Source organism: Rhinopithecus roxellana, chromosome 22 (assembly GCF_007565055.1).
Source record: "Rhinopithecus roxellana isolate Shanxi Qingling chromosome 22, ASM756505v1, whole genome shotgun sequence".
NCBI classification, from domain to species: domain Eukaryota; kingdom Metazoa; phylum Chordata; class Mammalia; order Primates; family Cercopithecidae; genus Rhinopithecus; species Rhinopithecus roxellana.
The window spans coordinates 2,015,099-2,030,007 of record NC_044570.1 but is presented as its reverse complement, the minus strand read 5'-3'; the positions used below and the strand labels follow the sequence as shown (position 1 = coordinate 2,030,007).

Genomic DNA, 14,909 nt, shown 5'->3' with positions numbered 1-14,909 from the left:
ATTTATCTGCAGCACACAGTACTTATTTGTGTGTGACTAGCATGTTTCACTTAGCATGATAGGCTCAAGTTTAATCCATGTTACAGCATGTATCAGAATGTCCTTCCTTTTTACGGCTGAGTAGTGTTTCATTATGTGGATGTAACACGTTGTGTTCATCCACTCATCTCTCAGTGGACACTTCAGTTGCTTTTTCTTTGAGATAGGGTCTCCTTCTATTGCCCAGGCTGGAGTGCAGTGGTGCAATCTCAGCTCACTGTAGCCTCAAACTCCTGGGAACAAGTGATCTTCCCACGTCAGACCCCGAAGTAGGTGGGACTATAGGTGTGTCCCACCACACCCAGCTAATTTTTGTATTTTGTAGAGACAGGTTTTCATTATGTTGGTCAGACCTGTCTTGAACTCCTGACCTCAAGTGACCCACTTGCCTCCGTCTCCCAAAGTGCTGGGATGACAGGCATGGGCCACCACACCTGCTGGCTGCCTTTTTACTTTGTCAGTAATATCTTTTGATGCTCAAGAGTGTTGATTTTGATGAAGTCTAGTCTATCTTTTCCCTTCATTGCCTTTGCTTTGGGAATATCTAATTAACATTGCCTAATCCAGTGTTATGACACTTTCTCTCATGTTTTCTTCTGAGAGTTTATGGTTTTAGTTCTTATCCTTGAGTCACTTACTTAGTTTTTGGTGATGGTGTGAAGGAAGGGCCCAGCTTCATTGTTCTGCATGTGGCTGTTCTGTGTTCCCAGCTCTCTTGTTGGCAGTACTGTCCTTTCTCCACTGAATGGTCTTGGCACCATTGTTGAGAATAATTTGACTAGCTAATGCTTTTTGTGGTTTTTGTTGAAATGTGGCTTCACCAGTATTCCTTGGAGATGTGCCAAAAACTGCAGTCCCCTCCTGCCAGGGTATGTTTCCACAATTTTTCTTCCCATCTCATGCTTCTGACTCTGCTTCTTATCCTGCCTCTGAGTGAAGTTTGCACAGGCTGGTGGCAAGAATAGAAACCCACCACCCACCCCTCACTCAGAAGTCAAACAACAGGTGGCCATAGTTCTCTAATTACTGGTTGGGGGGGCAGGAGCGTTGCACCTTGATGTGTGGATACTTGAAGCATGGAGGTCTGGCCTCTTCGGAAACCACTCCCTGGCAGGGAAACAGATGAGGTTGTGGTGCTCTTGCTCTCGGGGTTGGGGAGCTGTGATGTCTCTGGGAGCCAGGTTCTCTGCTGTCTCCTGACCATCAACAGTTCCTTTGTGTTTTCTCATAGTTGCCTGCGGGCAGACCCCTGCTCGCTATGGTGACCTTGAGCGTCCTTTGCCTGTCCACCCCACTCCCCCTGCCTCCCCCAGAGCATGAGCAAGAACCCTTCTCATGGTGGGTGGGGGTTGGTGCCCTCTTGCATGAGGCCTGGCCCACCTCCTCTCCCTCCGCCTCGATACTCCCCACTCCCTCTTTGGGCTGCACACTGCTGGCAGATGCATGGAGGTGGTGGAGCCCTGGGTTGCTCCTGCTGTTGCAGTCCCCAGAGCTAGCACCCCCCTGGACTAGTCAGAGTGACAAAGCATATGGGGATTGTAGATCTCCAATCTATCACCCACCATGAAGTGGCTTGACTCACGCACATCTGGGACCCTGCCTGAGGTGACATCAGCCATGTAGTCTGGTGCCCACAGTGTCTGCATCACTGTGCTTGGGAAACTTTGGCTTTGTCACTGACAAAATTCTTGAGGGCTTCCTCCAGAATGAAGGCTCTGTGGATGATGGGAGTTAAATTTCAGAGGAGCATGCTATCACTCTTCCTCTGGTTCTGGGGAAGAGCTGTGGGTCTCCTTCCACAGTCTCTGCAGCCCATTCCCTGGCCTCAGGCTTTGCTGTGTGGAGGCTGTCTTAGAGTGCAGGGTCCCCCAAATCCTCACCCTCAACATCACATGAGAGGAAAAGGGGGAAAAGCTGAGGACCCCATCTTGGGCCTCCTGAGTCACAAAGCACCCTTCCTGCTTTCAGCACAGACTTGCTTCATGTGCCTGGCCAGCGCTTGGGGGCCTGCTTATTCCCAGGGTGTCATCCTGTGGGCTCTGGAATGCTCTGAGTGCTCCAGCATGTGCTCATGGCTCAGCAGGAGCAGAAACCACTGCACTGCATTGTGTTCCTGTTGCTCCTTCTGCCTTCTGAGCAAGTGGAAACACACCTACATTCAAGGGCCAGCCAGAAAGGCTCTTCTGGGCCGTCACCTGTGAGGATTCCATGTCCTCATGGGTCAGGGGGAAGAGCAGGTGGCTGTCCCTGTAGAAAGCAGGAGATGCCCTTCCATTCTCTACATTCACTTACTCTTGGCCAGACCTTAGGGTGGGTGGGCCCTGCTCAGAATGACTTGCAGTGGCAGAACCAAGTACCCAGAGATGCTCCAATCTTTGCCTCTTCCAGTTGAGGTAAAACACAAAATGTGAGAAAACTGGGTCGGAGCTGGGAAAAGGCAGGTATGGAGGTCCGTGTCCTCCAAAGCCCCTTGCCACTTGCCTGGGCCTGTGCTGTACTTGCCATGCAGAAATTCCTGCGTGTCCCTCCTAGTACTTATTTTCAGATGCAAGAAGTGAGGCTCCAGTGGTATCTTCCTCACCCAGGTTGAGTCCAGAATGTGTGCTTGCTGCCCAATGGCCCTGTGGGCAGTAAGGATGGCCATGGTGCTGCAGGCCACTGTGTTCCTACAGGCAAGGGCATAGACACACTGATGAACTGTGTCTGATTCTTCCCTGAGCCCCAGATCTGACACAGGAAGGTTATGGAGAGCAACACCTCCCTGCCCCGCTTCTTCACTCTCTGCTGTCTTGGTGTCTAGCAGGTGTATTCTGATTTCTCCTGACCTGGAGCACAGTAGGCATGCTACTTTGGCAGGAGGCATGGTGCTCTCTGGGCAGGATGTGTGCCAGGCTAGCTCTGGCTGTGCTGAAGTCATGATTTTACAGACCATGGCGCTGTGGGGTGTGGAGGCAGCAGGAACCTGGCTGGTGTGTATGACTGTGGCCATATCCTTGGGGGCTCCTGCTTTTGGAAGCCCATTGTATCTGGAGGGTGGGAGTTCCTGGTGCAGTAGGAGAGGCTGCCTCCAGGAGTCAGAGCTGATAAGCACACCTCCTCAGCTGACATCCAGACTGTGGGGGTGGAGGGCAAGGGCTGGTTGCCTGGGCCTGTGCTCCTCTCTGTGCTACCCTTGGGGACCTGTCTTCCTCCTCAGTTTTTTTTTTTTTTTTTTTTGAGACGGAGTCTTGTTCTGTCGCCCGGCCTGGAGTGCAGTGGCCGGATCTCAGCTCACTGCAAGCTCCGCCTCCCGGGTTTATGCCATTCTCCTGCCTCAGCCTCTGGAGTAGCTGGGACTACAGGCGCCCACCACCTCACCCGGCTAGTTTTTTGTATTTTTAGTAGAGACGGGGTTTCATCGTGTTGGCCAGGATGGTCTCGATCTCCTGACCTCGTGATCCGCCCGCCTCAGCCTCCCAAAGTGCTGGGATTACAGGCTTGAGCCACCGAGCCCGGCTCCTCCTCAGTTTTTAAGAGAGCCACTCATGGTGTGAATATTGATTGGGTTTCAGACACATAGCATTTCATCATGTCTTATACCAATTTGGTAAGTTTCTCAAGACAACCCAGGGAAGTCCAGTCAATTTACCCATGTCTTTTCTGAGCACTGTTCCTCCTGGAACACACTCCACTGGTTTCTTTTCTGAGCTTCAGGATCTGAGATCTTTGTGGCTGTCAGCATGTCCCAGTGTGAGCCCTGGGCTCTTGGAGCACTGTGGTGTGCATGTGCTACACAGTGTGGCCTCAGAGTCGCTGGGGAGACTGGGTCCTATCTGGAAGGGTAGTAAGTCGGGCCCTTCCAATGAGCTGGAGAGACTTTTAGGCCCCAGTGACAGTGGCCACCCAGGTGACCTAGGTCTATCCACCCAGGCATCCAAGTCTGAGTGCAGCCACAGCCTTGGCCTGCTTGTGGAGGGGGAGATGGGATGCTACCCTGACCTGCGGCTGCTGCGACTGTGATTATTTGGATTGTGACTATGCTTTTGTTTTTCTTCCTCACTTATGGGCTCGTTCTCATTGCTGTCTCAATTTCCGCTTCCCATGTATGGTCCCATCTCTCCCCCTCCCTACCCCATCCTCTTGTTGTCTGCTCTTCTGTGTCTTCCAGCTTCTCTTCGTTGTCTTAGCTGGAAATTCTGCACTACTGTCTCCAGCGCCCTGCACAGCCCTACCCAAGCCAGCCTCCAGGCTCTCCACACCTACCAGGCATTGGCTGAGCTCCTTCCTTCCTCTCCTTCTGCCCAGAATGCATGTCTGTGCCTGCCAAAGCAAGGGGCAGGCTGCAGGTGACTCAGAGGCTAGTTACAGAAAGAATGAAGCCCCTGTGTTGTGGGGAGGCAGCCTCCAGCTGGGCCTGGCCCCTGGCTTTGCAGACTAGCCTGGTTTGGGTGGGGGTGTGGCTGTAAGCCAGGAAGAGGCATGTGGCCCTGGCTGGCCACTGCAGGTGTCACAATCTCTCTGGCATTGGAGGCCCTGTGCTTGGCCTTGGTTTGAAGAGTTGGAGTCATCACACCTCTGCAGTGGTCAGGTTCACCCCCGCTCTGCAGGGTTTGGCACTTCGGAAGATGCAGAGGCCTGGAACTTCTGGGTGGTGTGGTTTGTGCCTTCTTCAGAAGTATCTGTCACCCAGCCTGGAGGTGCTGTGACCCACAGCCTGCGTATGAGGCAGTGGGGTGGGAAGAACCTGGGGCTTGACCCTATAGCCCACAGAGGCTGTCAGTACTTGACAGCCTGGCTAGGGCCTGCCAGCTTTCACCTGGGGAGCCCTGTTCATTCATGCACACCTCCAGGGGCAAATGAGAGTACATGGTGACCTCATAGAGATTGGGACTGCATAGGCAGAAATGACAAGCTCATTGATGGATCTGAGGTCAGTGAAGCGCAGTTCAGACCTGTAGGGGACTTCAGGGATGGCAGAATTAACCAATCTGAGAGAGCTGGAGATGAGCTGTGCTCACAGCTCCTCGTCTGTCCCATTCACCTGAGAAGCAGCACACTAGCGAATGGGGTATTTGAGCACAAGATGAGAAAACATGTTGGCCCCCAAGTGCTGGAGGGCTGGCATGGTGGCCACACCACATGGGGACACCCCCATTGTGCAGGAGCCACTGCAAAAGGAAGGACCTGAGGTCTTGGACCAAGGAGAGATAACAGTGTCTAGGAAGCTTCTGGCAAACCCCATGACAGGAAGGGTGACCAGCAAGACCCAGGTGGGTGAGCTGAGGTGCTGTGAGGCTCAGCCCAGTGGGAAATGGTGGGGCTTTGGGGACACATCCTTTTGCAGCAAGCAGGTGTGACTGTGGCCAGGGACTCCATGGGGAACATGGCCCAGGAGGGATGCAGAGCTGAGGGAGAGGTTTGGCTCTGCAAACCTGTAAGAAAACAGCTTGAGAGGGCTCCATGTGACTGCCAGGGGCAGAGGCAGGCTCAGGGGCAGTGAGCCCTCCACACCCTTTGGAAGGACCAGGTGAAGTAAGGCAAGTGCACCAGAAAGGGAAGGCAAGTTTCTAGTTCCCATGTGGAGGTTGTCCCCTCCCCTGAGCTTTAGGGAGAATGTCTAGACTCAGGATCCCAGTCCAGGATCAGAGGGAGGGCCAGGGCTGAAACTGGAGGAGAAGGACCCTGGTCTAACTTCCTACCCAGCTGGTGCCCTTGTAGTCAGGAGGTATAGGTACAGCTATTATATTTCATATTTTTCTCCTTTCTATTATTCTTTTTCCTTTTTTGAGAGGAGGTCTCCCTCTGTCGCCCAGGTTGGAGTGCAGTGACACATCTTGGCTTATTGAAACCTCCACCTCCTGGATTCAAACAACTTTTCCGCTTCAGACTCTTGAGTATCTGAGAGTACAGGCCCATGCCACCACACCAGGCTAATTTTTGTATTTTTAGTAAACACAGGTTTTCAACTTTTTGGCCAGGCTGGTCTCAAACTCCTGACCTCAAGTGATCTGCCTGTCTCAGCCTCCCAAAATGCTGGGATTACTGGCGTGAACCACCGTGCCCAGCTCTTTCTTCCAAAACAATGTAAATTTGTTGCCCGAAGACTTGAAGATACAGATAACTAGAAGTAAACAGTCTGGCACGGTGGCTCATGCCTGTAATTCCAGTGCTTTGGGAGGCTGAAGCAGGCAGATTGCTTGAGCTCAAGAGTTTGAGGCCAGTCTGGGCAAAAACGGCAAGATGTGTCTCTACAAAAAAAAAAAAAAAATACAAAAATTATCCAGGTGTGGTGGTGTGTGCCTGTGTTCCCAGCTACTCCAGAGGCTGAAGTGCAAGGATCCCTTCAGACCAGGAGGCAGAGGCTATGATGAGCCAAGATCACACCACTGCACTACAGCCTGGGTGACAGTGAGACCTCGTCTCAAAAAAGAAAATGCCTCCCACCCCATAGCTCCATCCTCAGACTCAGCCAGTGATCTGTGGGGCGCCATCTGGGCCCGTGGGGACATTTTCCTGACAGGGAGACTTGAGTGGATGGTGATGTGGGCAGTGTCCCTTGTGGGGTCTGCACCATCCCAGGACACACCCAGAGGCCACGCCCTGCACCAGCCTCAGCAGCACAGATGTGCTGAGGCCCAAAGGGCTGGGGAACCAACGTGGAGAGGTGAGCACGTCTACTCAGACTCGGCGTCCTGCCCTCAGTGCCCCATTCCCCTGCTCTCATCCACTGGATGCTCCCACCTGCCCTAACAATACTGAGCAACCAAAAGTACATGCCCAGCAAAAAGGCTTTCCTCTCAGGCTAGGTCTCCAGGACCCCGCTTATAGGTTGCAAATCAGAAGTTTGGCCTACATGCTTGACTGTGCTCCTCTGAGGGTTTTCCTGACCACAAATCCATCGGAAACAGAGTGATGCCCAGGGCTTCTACCGGACTGAGCCCTTGTCTGGCTGTGTCCAGGAAGAGTAGGAGGTGGAAGCAATTTGGGAGATATGTGAAGCCACGGGGTTATTTTTGAACAGGGTCTTACTATGTCTCCCAAGCTGGAGTGCAGTGACACGATCCTGGCTCACTGCAGTTGTGAACTCCTGGGTTCAACTGATCCTCTCACCCTAGCCTCCTGAGTCACTAGGAATACAGGTGTGCACCACCACACCCAGCTCACTTTTAACAATTTGTTGCAGAGACAAGGTATCCCTTTATCACCCAGGCTAATTTCAAACTGTGGGCCTTGGTGATCTCCCTGCCTTGGCCTCTCAAAGTGCTGGAATTACACATCTGAGGCACCGTGCCTGGGTTCCTTGTGCTTTCTGTGCACACTTGGGAGGCCGGTGGGAGACCCTGGATCCAGAGATTGGGGATGATGCTGGCCTTCTCCTACCCTGAGGATCAAGCAGTGCCCAAGGGCACAGCCTGGGGAGCTGTGGCCTGTGTCACCCACTGTGGGTGCACAGTGGTGTAGAAGCAGGGCTAGGAGGTACCCTGCAGATATGTGTGTCTTAGTGAGCCCTCCACAGGGTGGGCTGTGTGGGTGTTGGGCCAAGTACTTCCCTGTCACAAGCTGGTTGTTCAGACCAAGCAGTGCAAGGCATGTCCACTGAGGGCCAGGCACAGAGGTACCCAGAGGGTGGTCCCATTCTTGGCCTGGCTCATGCCTCCTGTGGGGGAGCAAAGCCACCAGCCTGGGGTGGGATGTGGTCAGACCTGGAGGCTGAATGCTGTGGGCCAGCAGCCTTCCCATCCCTGAGCCTTCCTCCTCCACCTAGCGGTGGTTCAGGCCCACTGAGGAGCACTGCTGGTGTGCCCGCTGCTGAAGCACCTGCATGCTTTTGGAAAGAGCCTGAAGCCAGAGCAGACTTCACCCACTCCCACGCCACCAGGTCCCTGGAGGAGTTCAAAGGGTGGGTGGCCCTTGTGGCTTCCCGCCACTGCTGTCTCCCCTGCTTGCCCCTCCTCATCCATTGCCCACAAGGACCTCACCCCAGGGCATAGGGAACAGGGTAAGTCCCATCCTGCTCACAGAGCACTTGAGGCCTCTGGAGGGCTAGGCAGGTGCCTTATCACCCCGACCAGTGGGCTCCCAGAGCCTCTCTCTCTGGACTGGCCAGAGGCCCCATCATGGTGCCATCTTTACTTCCTGCCCCTATCAGAAGAGCTGGTGTGGCCAACTCCAGGCCCACCATAGTGGGCTGTTTGTGTAGGACTGAGATGAGGAGTACGTGGGAGCTGCACTGGCTCAGCCCCCTGTGTGCTGTGTCTCCTTTGGATGTTCATTGGCCTCTCCAAACCTTGGTTTCTTCCTCTGAGAAACGGGGGCTGAAGCTAACTTTGACCTCCTGGAGATCCCAGGTGCTCTCCCCTGGCAGAGCTGACCCTCGCTTATGGGAGCCCTGGGCTCATCTGTGAGCAGGGCCTCCTTACCAGGCAAGCAGCAGGTCACCCTATTTCCTGCAAGGCCCCTGTCCCAAGGTTTGTCCAGCAGAAACTTGACCTTTTCGTGCAGCATTGTTTTCCCACTGGCCCCTGGACACATTGTTCAGCACTGCGAGTGTTGCCCCGTCACACATGTGTCTGTGTTCTCTGCGTATTCTAATGAGAGAGATCCCCTGTGGCAAATGAGAACAAGAAGCATAGAGGAGGTGGAGAAGAGGGGGCTGTTGGAGGGCCACATGCTTGTTTTAGTTTCCAAAGCAAACCCTCAGGTACAGGAAAGCCCTGCCCTGTCCCACGTTTCTGGTGCCAGGCAGGTTTCTACCCTTACCTGTCCAGGGAGCACTGAGCCCCTTGGTCTGGGAAAAGCCCACCCATGGCCCTGGCTTCTAAAGGGCCAGCAACAGAACCAAACCTCACAGGGCTATGCACATCTCTCCTGCACCCTCTGGGGGAAGTAGGGAGAACCAACCCCACCCAGATGCTAGCTGGGACATGGACTCCAGGACACCAGAGGATTTGGCCCCCAGCCACTGGGCCCTCAGCTCATGCCCCAGAGATGTGGCTGACATACCTGCAGCCATGGCAGTATGCTCCCTGACAAGCAGACTCCTGGCAGTGACACTTCCATTGACTCCCGGTGTGGGTTGGAAAAATAAGCCTCAGCCCCTCTCTTCACAGTCATGCCACTGGCTCCTGGGGATGGATGTTGCTCCTATGGGTCAGGAAACCAAGCCAGTGGCCTATCCTGGGGTCAGCCTGGCCCTGGCCCCCATGGTTTCCTGTGGTCTTCTCCCAGGCCTTCCCTAGTGGAACACAGACCAGCCCTTCCTAGACTCAATTTTACCAGGTCCTAAAACTGCTTTCTCATGGAAGCAGTACACCGATGACCCATCCTGCCCTGTCCCCTCCCGCTTCTGGTCCAGATGAAGGTTCAGCAACACCCAAACTATCCCGACCCTCACCAGCACAGAGCAGAGCAGTGGCCGTCTTCCCCTCATCCCCTGCTTGATCCTCATGGCAGACCTCCAGGCTAACATGGCACCTGGTGTGCCCACTGACCTCTTTACTTCTTGTCCAAGCCCCTCCCCTTTGGATCCTCTGGGGGATGGTCCCTTGGCCCCTACAGCCTCTGAGCCAGCCTCCACCATGGCTGCCTCAGTTCTCTTCGAAAAGGGCCTCAGCCTTGCTAGAATGCAGTGTCCTCAGAGGGCCTGGGTGTCACCTGCCTCTGGCCTGCCCTCCATGCCCACCCACAGCCCTCTGAGCTATAATGTATGACATCTTATCACCTTGGCCAGGGAGTCTGGAAGCCCAGAGACTAGCAGAGGTCTTAGGGGCATGTAGTGGTGCACCCCTGTCTCCAGCAAGACGGCTGATCCCAAATTGCCACCTCAGTCCCCAGGGCACCCTTTGTCTAGGAAAATCTGCTGATGTACACAAAGCCCTTTCTGGTTTTCCCCAACCTCCAGCTCTGCACAGACTTGGTCAGCCCCAAACATGTACTCATGATGCTCTGAGTGGTCAAAGTCTTTGCCCAGCCCAACGTGGCCAAGATAATCCAGTTAAGTCCTCAGCCTGGGACACTCTGGCAGACCCCGACCCAGCCAGACCAGGACCTTAGCTGGTGGGTGGCAGGTCTGCAGAAGGGAACCATGTGCTCAAAGTGGGCCCCAGCAAAGCGTGCTGTGGAGACTCCTGGGACGTATCTGCACCGTGAAGTGTGAGACTGGCTGGACCCCGCCTGCTCTGTAACTAGCGAGGAACTGCAGGTGTGCCCATAGAGGGGAGCTGCACAGTCCAAGCTGCAGTCTCACTTTCTCCCTGATGACTTGTGGCAGCTGCCTCAGGTGGTGAACCAGTCCACTGCTCTTTCATCCTGACTGGGTTGGGCATTGGCTTCTGTCACTCCTCCTGGTGTTTGCCACCTGCAAACACTGCTGGAGGTTCTGTGAGCCACCAGCTACCCCACCCGCACTCCCCATGTCAGCCACCTACTGCATGGGAGACTATGAGCCATGGCCTCAGGAGGACACCCCTGAGTCATGGTTCCCCAGACACCTCAAGGGCAACCCAGAATTTTGCAGGCAGCAGCCAGGTACTCTGTGCCCCTGGAAGTGGGCACCAGGTTCGTCTCCTGCCTTCCAGGTGAGCAGCTGTTCCTGGAGCTAGAGCTTATCACCTCTCCACCACCAGCACTGACTCTTCATGGCTCCCATGTTCACCAGCAGTTTCCTGTCACTGTGGCTGCCAGAGGTCACTGATACATCCTTCGAGGTGAAGAGCCACATCTACAGCCTGGAGGGCCAGGACTGTAAGTACACTCTGATGTTTGTGCCAGAGGCCCACAACCTGGTGAGTGGTCACCAGCACCCATCCTCAGGGACCCTGGAGCCATGGGACTGAACAGACCCTGTGGAGTGCTGTTCTGGTGGGAAAGGTCAAGGTTGGGCTTAGAGTTGAGGCTATGTCTCCTTCCCCCATTTCAGTAAAGCCTGATATTTCCTGATAACAAAGGCAGTGTTGTTTGGAAAATTTAACATTCAGAAGATCATCCTTTAGTCTTTAAAAGTCCCCTGGCAGAAGCTGCTCCTCCTAGCACTCAGCGGTCTGGCTGTGCATTGGTCTTGGGGCCCCCACCGGCCTGCCTGGGTGGCAGCACAGGCCAGTCTGTCACTGACCTGCCTGCACCTCCCTCACAGGCCCTAGGTCTTGCTCAGCATATTATGCGGGCCAAGCACATGATCAAGTCCATCTTGGACCCGTGTGGAGCACGCTCTACAGCTGCTCCTTCCTGTTGTGACTGGGCTTTGGCCCCATGAACCCCAACGGCTCTTATCCAGACAACGACCTAGACCAGATGGGGCAGGATGGTGTCCAGAAGACAAATGAGTACCTGGAGGCAGCCCTGGAGTACCTGCAACAGGTATTTCTGGTATTAACTATGGGGCCTGCCCCACCCACAGCCATCAGGGTCCCCGTCCTCAAAGGATTCGCTCTCCCTCAGCCTGTTGTCAACCAAGTGCCAGTTCCAGTCCCCACTCAGATGGAGCCAGTGTTGTGGGAGGCAGGGCCACACCCTCATCTTGTTGGCACTGTTAGAGGCCTGTAGGGTGAAGATCACTCCCCTCCCTTCACCTTGATGCTGAGGGCAGAGGCGCTTCTCTCTGGCAACTCAGTGAAGTGCAGCCCACACACTTCACACTCGCCTTGGGCACCACCCAGGATGAGAATGAAAAGCAGCAGCTCCTCGATTGCATCACGGGTGAGGATGGACTCATTCTCCCAGACCTGGGTCAGTAGCAGCTGAGATGTCCCTGTCCCAGAGGTGCATGGGCTGGGCCCTGACCTGTCCCCAGCTCCCTCCTCCCCCGTGGGCAGAGGCAGCTCTGCTCCTCTCAGTTGTGTGCAAGCTGGGTTTCTTTTTTCCTTTTTTCTTTTTTTTTTTTTTTGAGACGGAGTCTCACTCTGTCGCCCGAGCTAGAGTGCAGTGGCTGGATCTCAGCTCACTGCAAGCTCTGCCTCCCAGGTTCCAGCCATTCTCCTGCCTCAGCCTCCCAAGTAGCTGGGACTACAGGCGCCGCCACCTTGCCCAGCTAGTTTTTTGTATTTTTCAGTAGAGACGGGGTTTCACCGTGTTACCCAGGATGGTCTCGATCTTCTGACCTCATGATCCGCCCGTCTCGGCCTCCCAAAATGCTGGGATTACAGGCTTGAGCCACCATGCCAGGCCAACGAGCTGGGTTTCTAAATCATCAATGTGCTGTCAAGGTTTGAAATTTTAGTACCAGGGGAACCCAGAGCTGCAGCCCATCTTAGGCTACGAGATTGCCAGCTTGGTCTGTGCACTCTTCTGGTGGTCGTCTGCTGTCAACTGCAATGACTGGGCAGAACGAGCCTGGCTTCTTCAGAGGATTCTGGATGCTCCCGCCCAGGGTGCAGTCCAGGGTGGCCTGTGGGGGTGGGGCACTGCTGTCCTGAGGCCTGAGGTGCCACCACCATCTCAGGCCCCCCTGATTCTGTGCATCAGTTTGCAGGCCAGATGTTGGATGACTCTGCATTCCTGGGATGACTTCCTCAGCAAGTTTCTGTCTCTACCATCTCAGGAGCCTGCACTATCCAGCAGGCACCTGGTAAACCCTATGGGTAGAGATTGACTGCCAGCCACTCCCATGACTCCAGGTTCAGCCTGCACCTCCTGGGTAGCTACTGGATGATGCTCTGGCTGTGCTGGCCACCTTTGAGGCCTCTGTTTTGAATTGGGCCCTCCCTGGCACTGCTCCTTGCCCTGGGCTATGTTCTCTGTGCCTCAGACACGAGGCTGCTGACTGAGTGGGGAAGCTGCAGCAGCCCTGATGGTACTGGCCGCTGTGTTCAGAGCAGCCTGGGGGTACTTGCCACACAGCCCAACCCTTGGGCTTGGGAGGTGATGGGAGCACACCCTCCAGTGATGCTTCATCCGCACCTATGAAGGCCCACCACTTCAGCAGTGTGAAGTTCTTATCTGCCAGCTGTGGAATGTCAACATCCAGCAGTCCCAAGAGGTGAGGGACTGGGTGGTGGGGGTGGCTGTGCCAGCTGGCGCTGCTGCAGGCCCCACCATGCTGATGTCCCCAACTCCCAGCTGCAGTACCTCAAGTGCGAGTAATAATAATACCTGGGGACCCAAAGCTGCAGCCCAAGGGAAAAGAACCAGAGGCCCCAGACGACCCCAAAGGAGGCTGGATCTAGCTCTTCCAGGTGAGTGGTCCAGTCACCCCTGCCCCATCCCTGGGGCCTGTTTGGGACTCATTGCTGACTCTTCCTTCATCCAGGGACCAAAAAGCCATTCAGTTCCCCAAGGTCTCCACCAAGAGCCTCTCCAAGAAATGGTAAGTCCCACGGGTGTGAGAACAGCAGGGCAACCCCATCACCTGGGCCACAGGGAGGGAGTGGTGGAGGGGTGGCAGCACAGAAGCAGAGGTGGCTGTGGCCTCACTGGGTCCCAGTGAGGGCCATGCAGGCCCTATTCCCAGCACGCTCCACTCCTGGAGACACTCCAGGTGACAGTTTCTCTACCCACCCCCAGCCTGCTTCTGAGCCCCATGCCTGTGGCAGCACGTGCCATCCTGCCCTCTCTGAAGCAGACCCTGAAGAACTTTGCCAAGTGGCAGAAGAGGCTGCAGGCTCTGCAGAACTGGCACCTGTACCGCTTGGTGCTTTGAGATGCCTGCATCTATGCCCACAGCTGGTCAGTGCCAGACACACCTACCTGCAGCTGGAGACTGGCTCTCTATAGAATTTCCTGATAATTCCACTACTTTTAAACCCAGCTAACTCAAGATGAAAAAATTACTTGATCTCCAAACTGACAAAACTGTTTATGTTCTATTATTTTGCTATTTGCTATTCACACAAAAGTGTATGATGAAGTTAAGTATCACTCTACTTGTTGAAAACTGAAAATAAAGCTTGTTTCTTTCCAAGTCACATAGGTGTGCCTTGTTCCTCACTGGCTATCAGGCATTTCTTCCCAGTCCCTGGCCCCTAGCCCAGCCCCTGCTGCTTCAGGGAAATTCCTGGGCAGCCAAGGACTCTTGCTCATCCTGGGACCCAGCAACTGCCCTGCAAGAGAGGCATTGGCAGAGCTGCACATACCTCCCTGGAGGTGGGAGAGCCTTCTGGTCCCCTAGCTGCCCTGCAGTTGCCTTCCAAACACACGATCACTCTGGGTCTCTTGCCCAGACTGCGTGCTCCTGGGGGCAAGACACTGTCCTTTTGCTCTGATGTAGCAGCCTTGACAGGGGGTCCAGCCAGGCTCACCTTTCTCCTCAGACAGCGATCTTTAGAGTGCCACTGCTACACTCACACCAACCCTCCCACCACAACACAGCTGTGTTCATGGTCTTGGACCATGAACCATGACCATGAGCCAGCTCAGTGCCATCCTCACCCGACAGCACAGTCCTCCCAGGCCCACAGCCCTACTTCCTTGGCATAAATCTCAGCCTCTTCTTGCTTCAGGGAGCAGGAACTTTGCCAGGAAGCTGGAGGAAGAACCAGGACAGTATGTGAGAGAAGGATAACTGAGGTCTGGGCTGACCAGGGCCAGACTGGACAGTGCCAGCTCCAAGGCTGACAGCATTCAGACGACAGCAGGCCCAGGTTCATGGAGAAGACTACACAGTGACAACTACTGATGAACACAGCAACAATTGTAACAATCACAGATGATGGGGTAGTGGACAAAAAGGGGAGACCTCATCACCAGAGGACTGCAGTACCTCAAGTACCTCCGGTGCCCAGAGTGGCGGGCAGCACAGGGAGCTACTCACTACCAGACCCTGCCAGCCACCAGGCCCACTCTTGATGGGTGGTGCAGTGCAATGTATTTTGAGGACATGGGTCCTGATGACCTTGCTCTTCATCCTTCACAGTGGGGACATGGTGCCCATGTGAGCAGCACAGGTATGCCTGTAGCAG

General features: G+C 54.7%; 1 pseudogene; it reads left to right on the top strand.

Moving 5' to 3' along the window:
• The first annotated feature begins 848 nt into the window (after positions 1 to 848).
• LOC104672139 lies at positions 849 to 13,651 on the top strand (annotated as a pseudogene).
• The last annotated feature ends 1,258 nt before the right edge of the window (positions 13,652 to 14,909 follow it).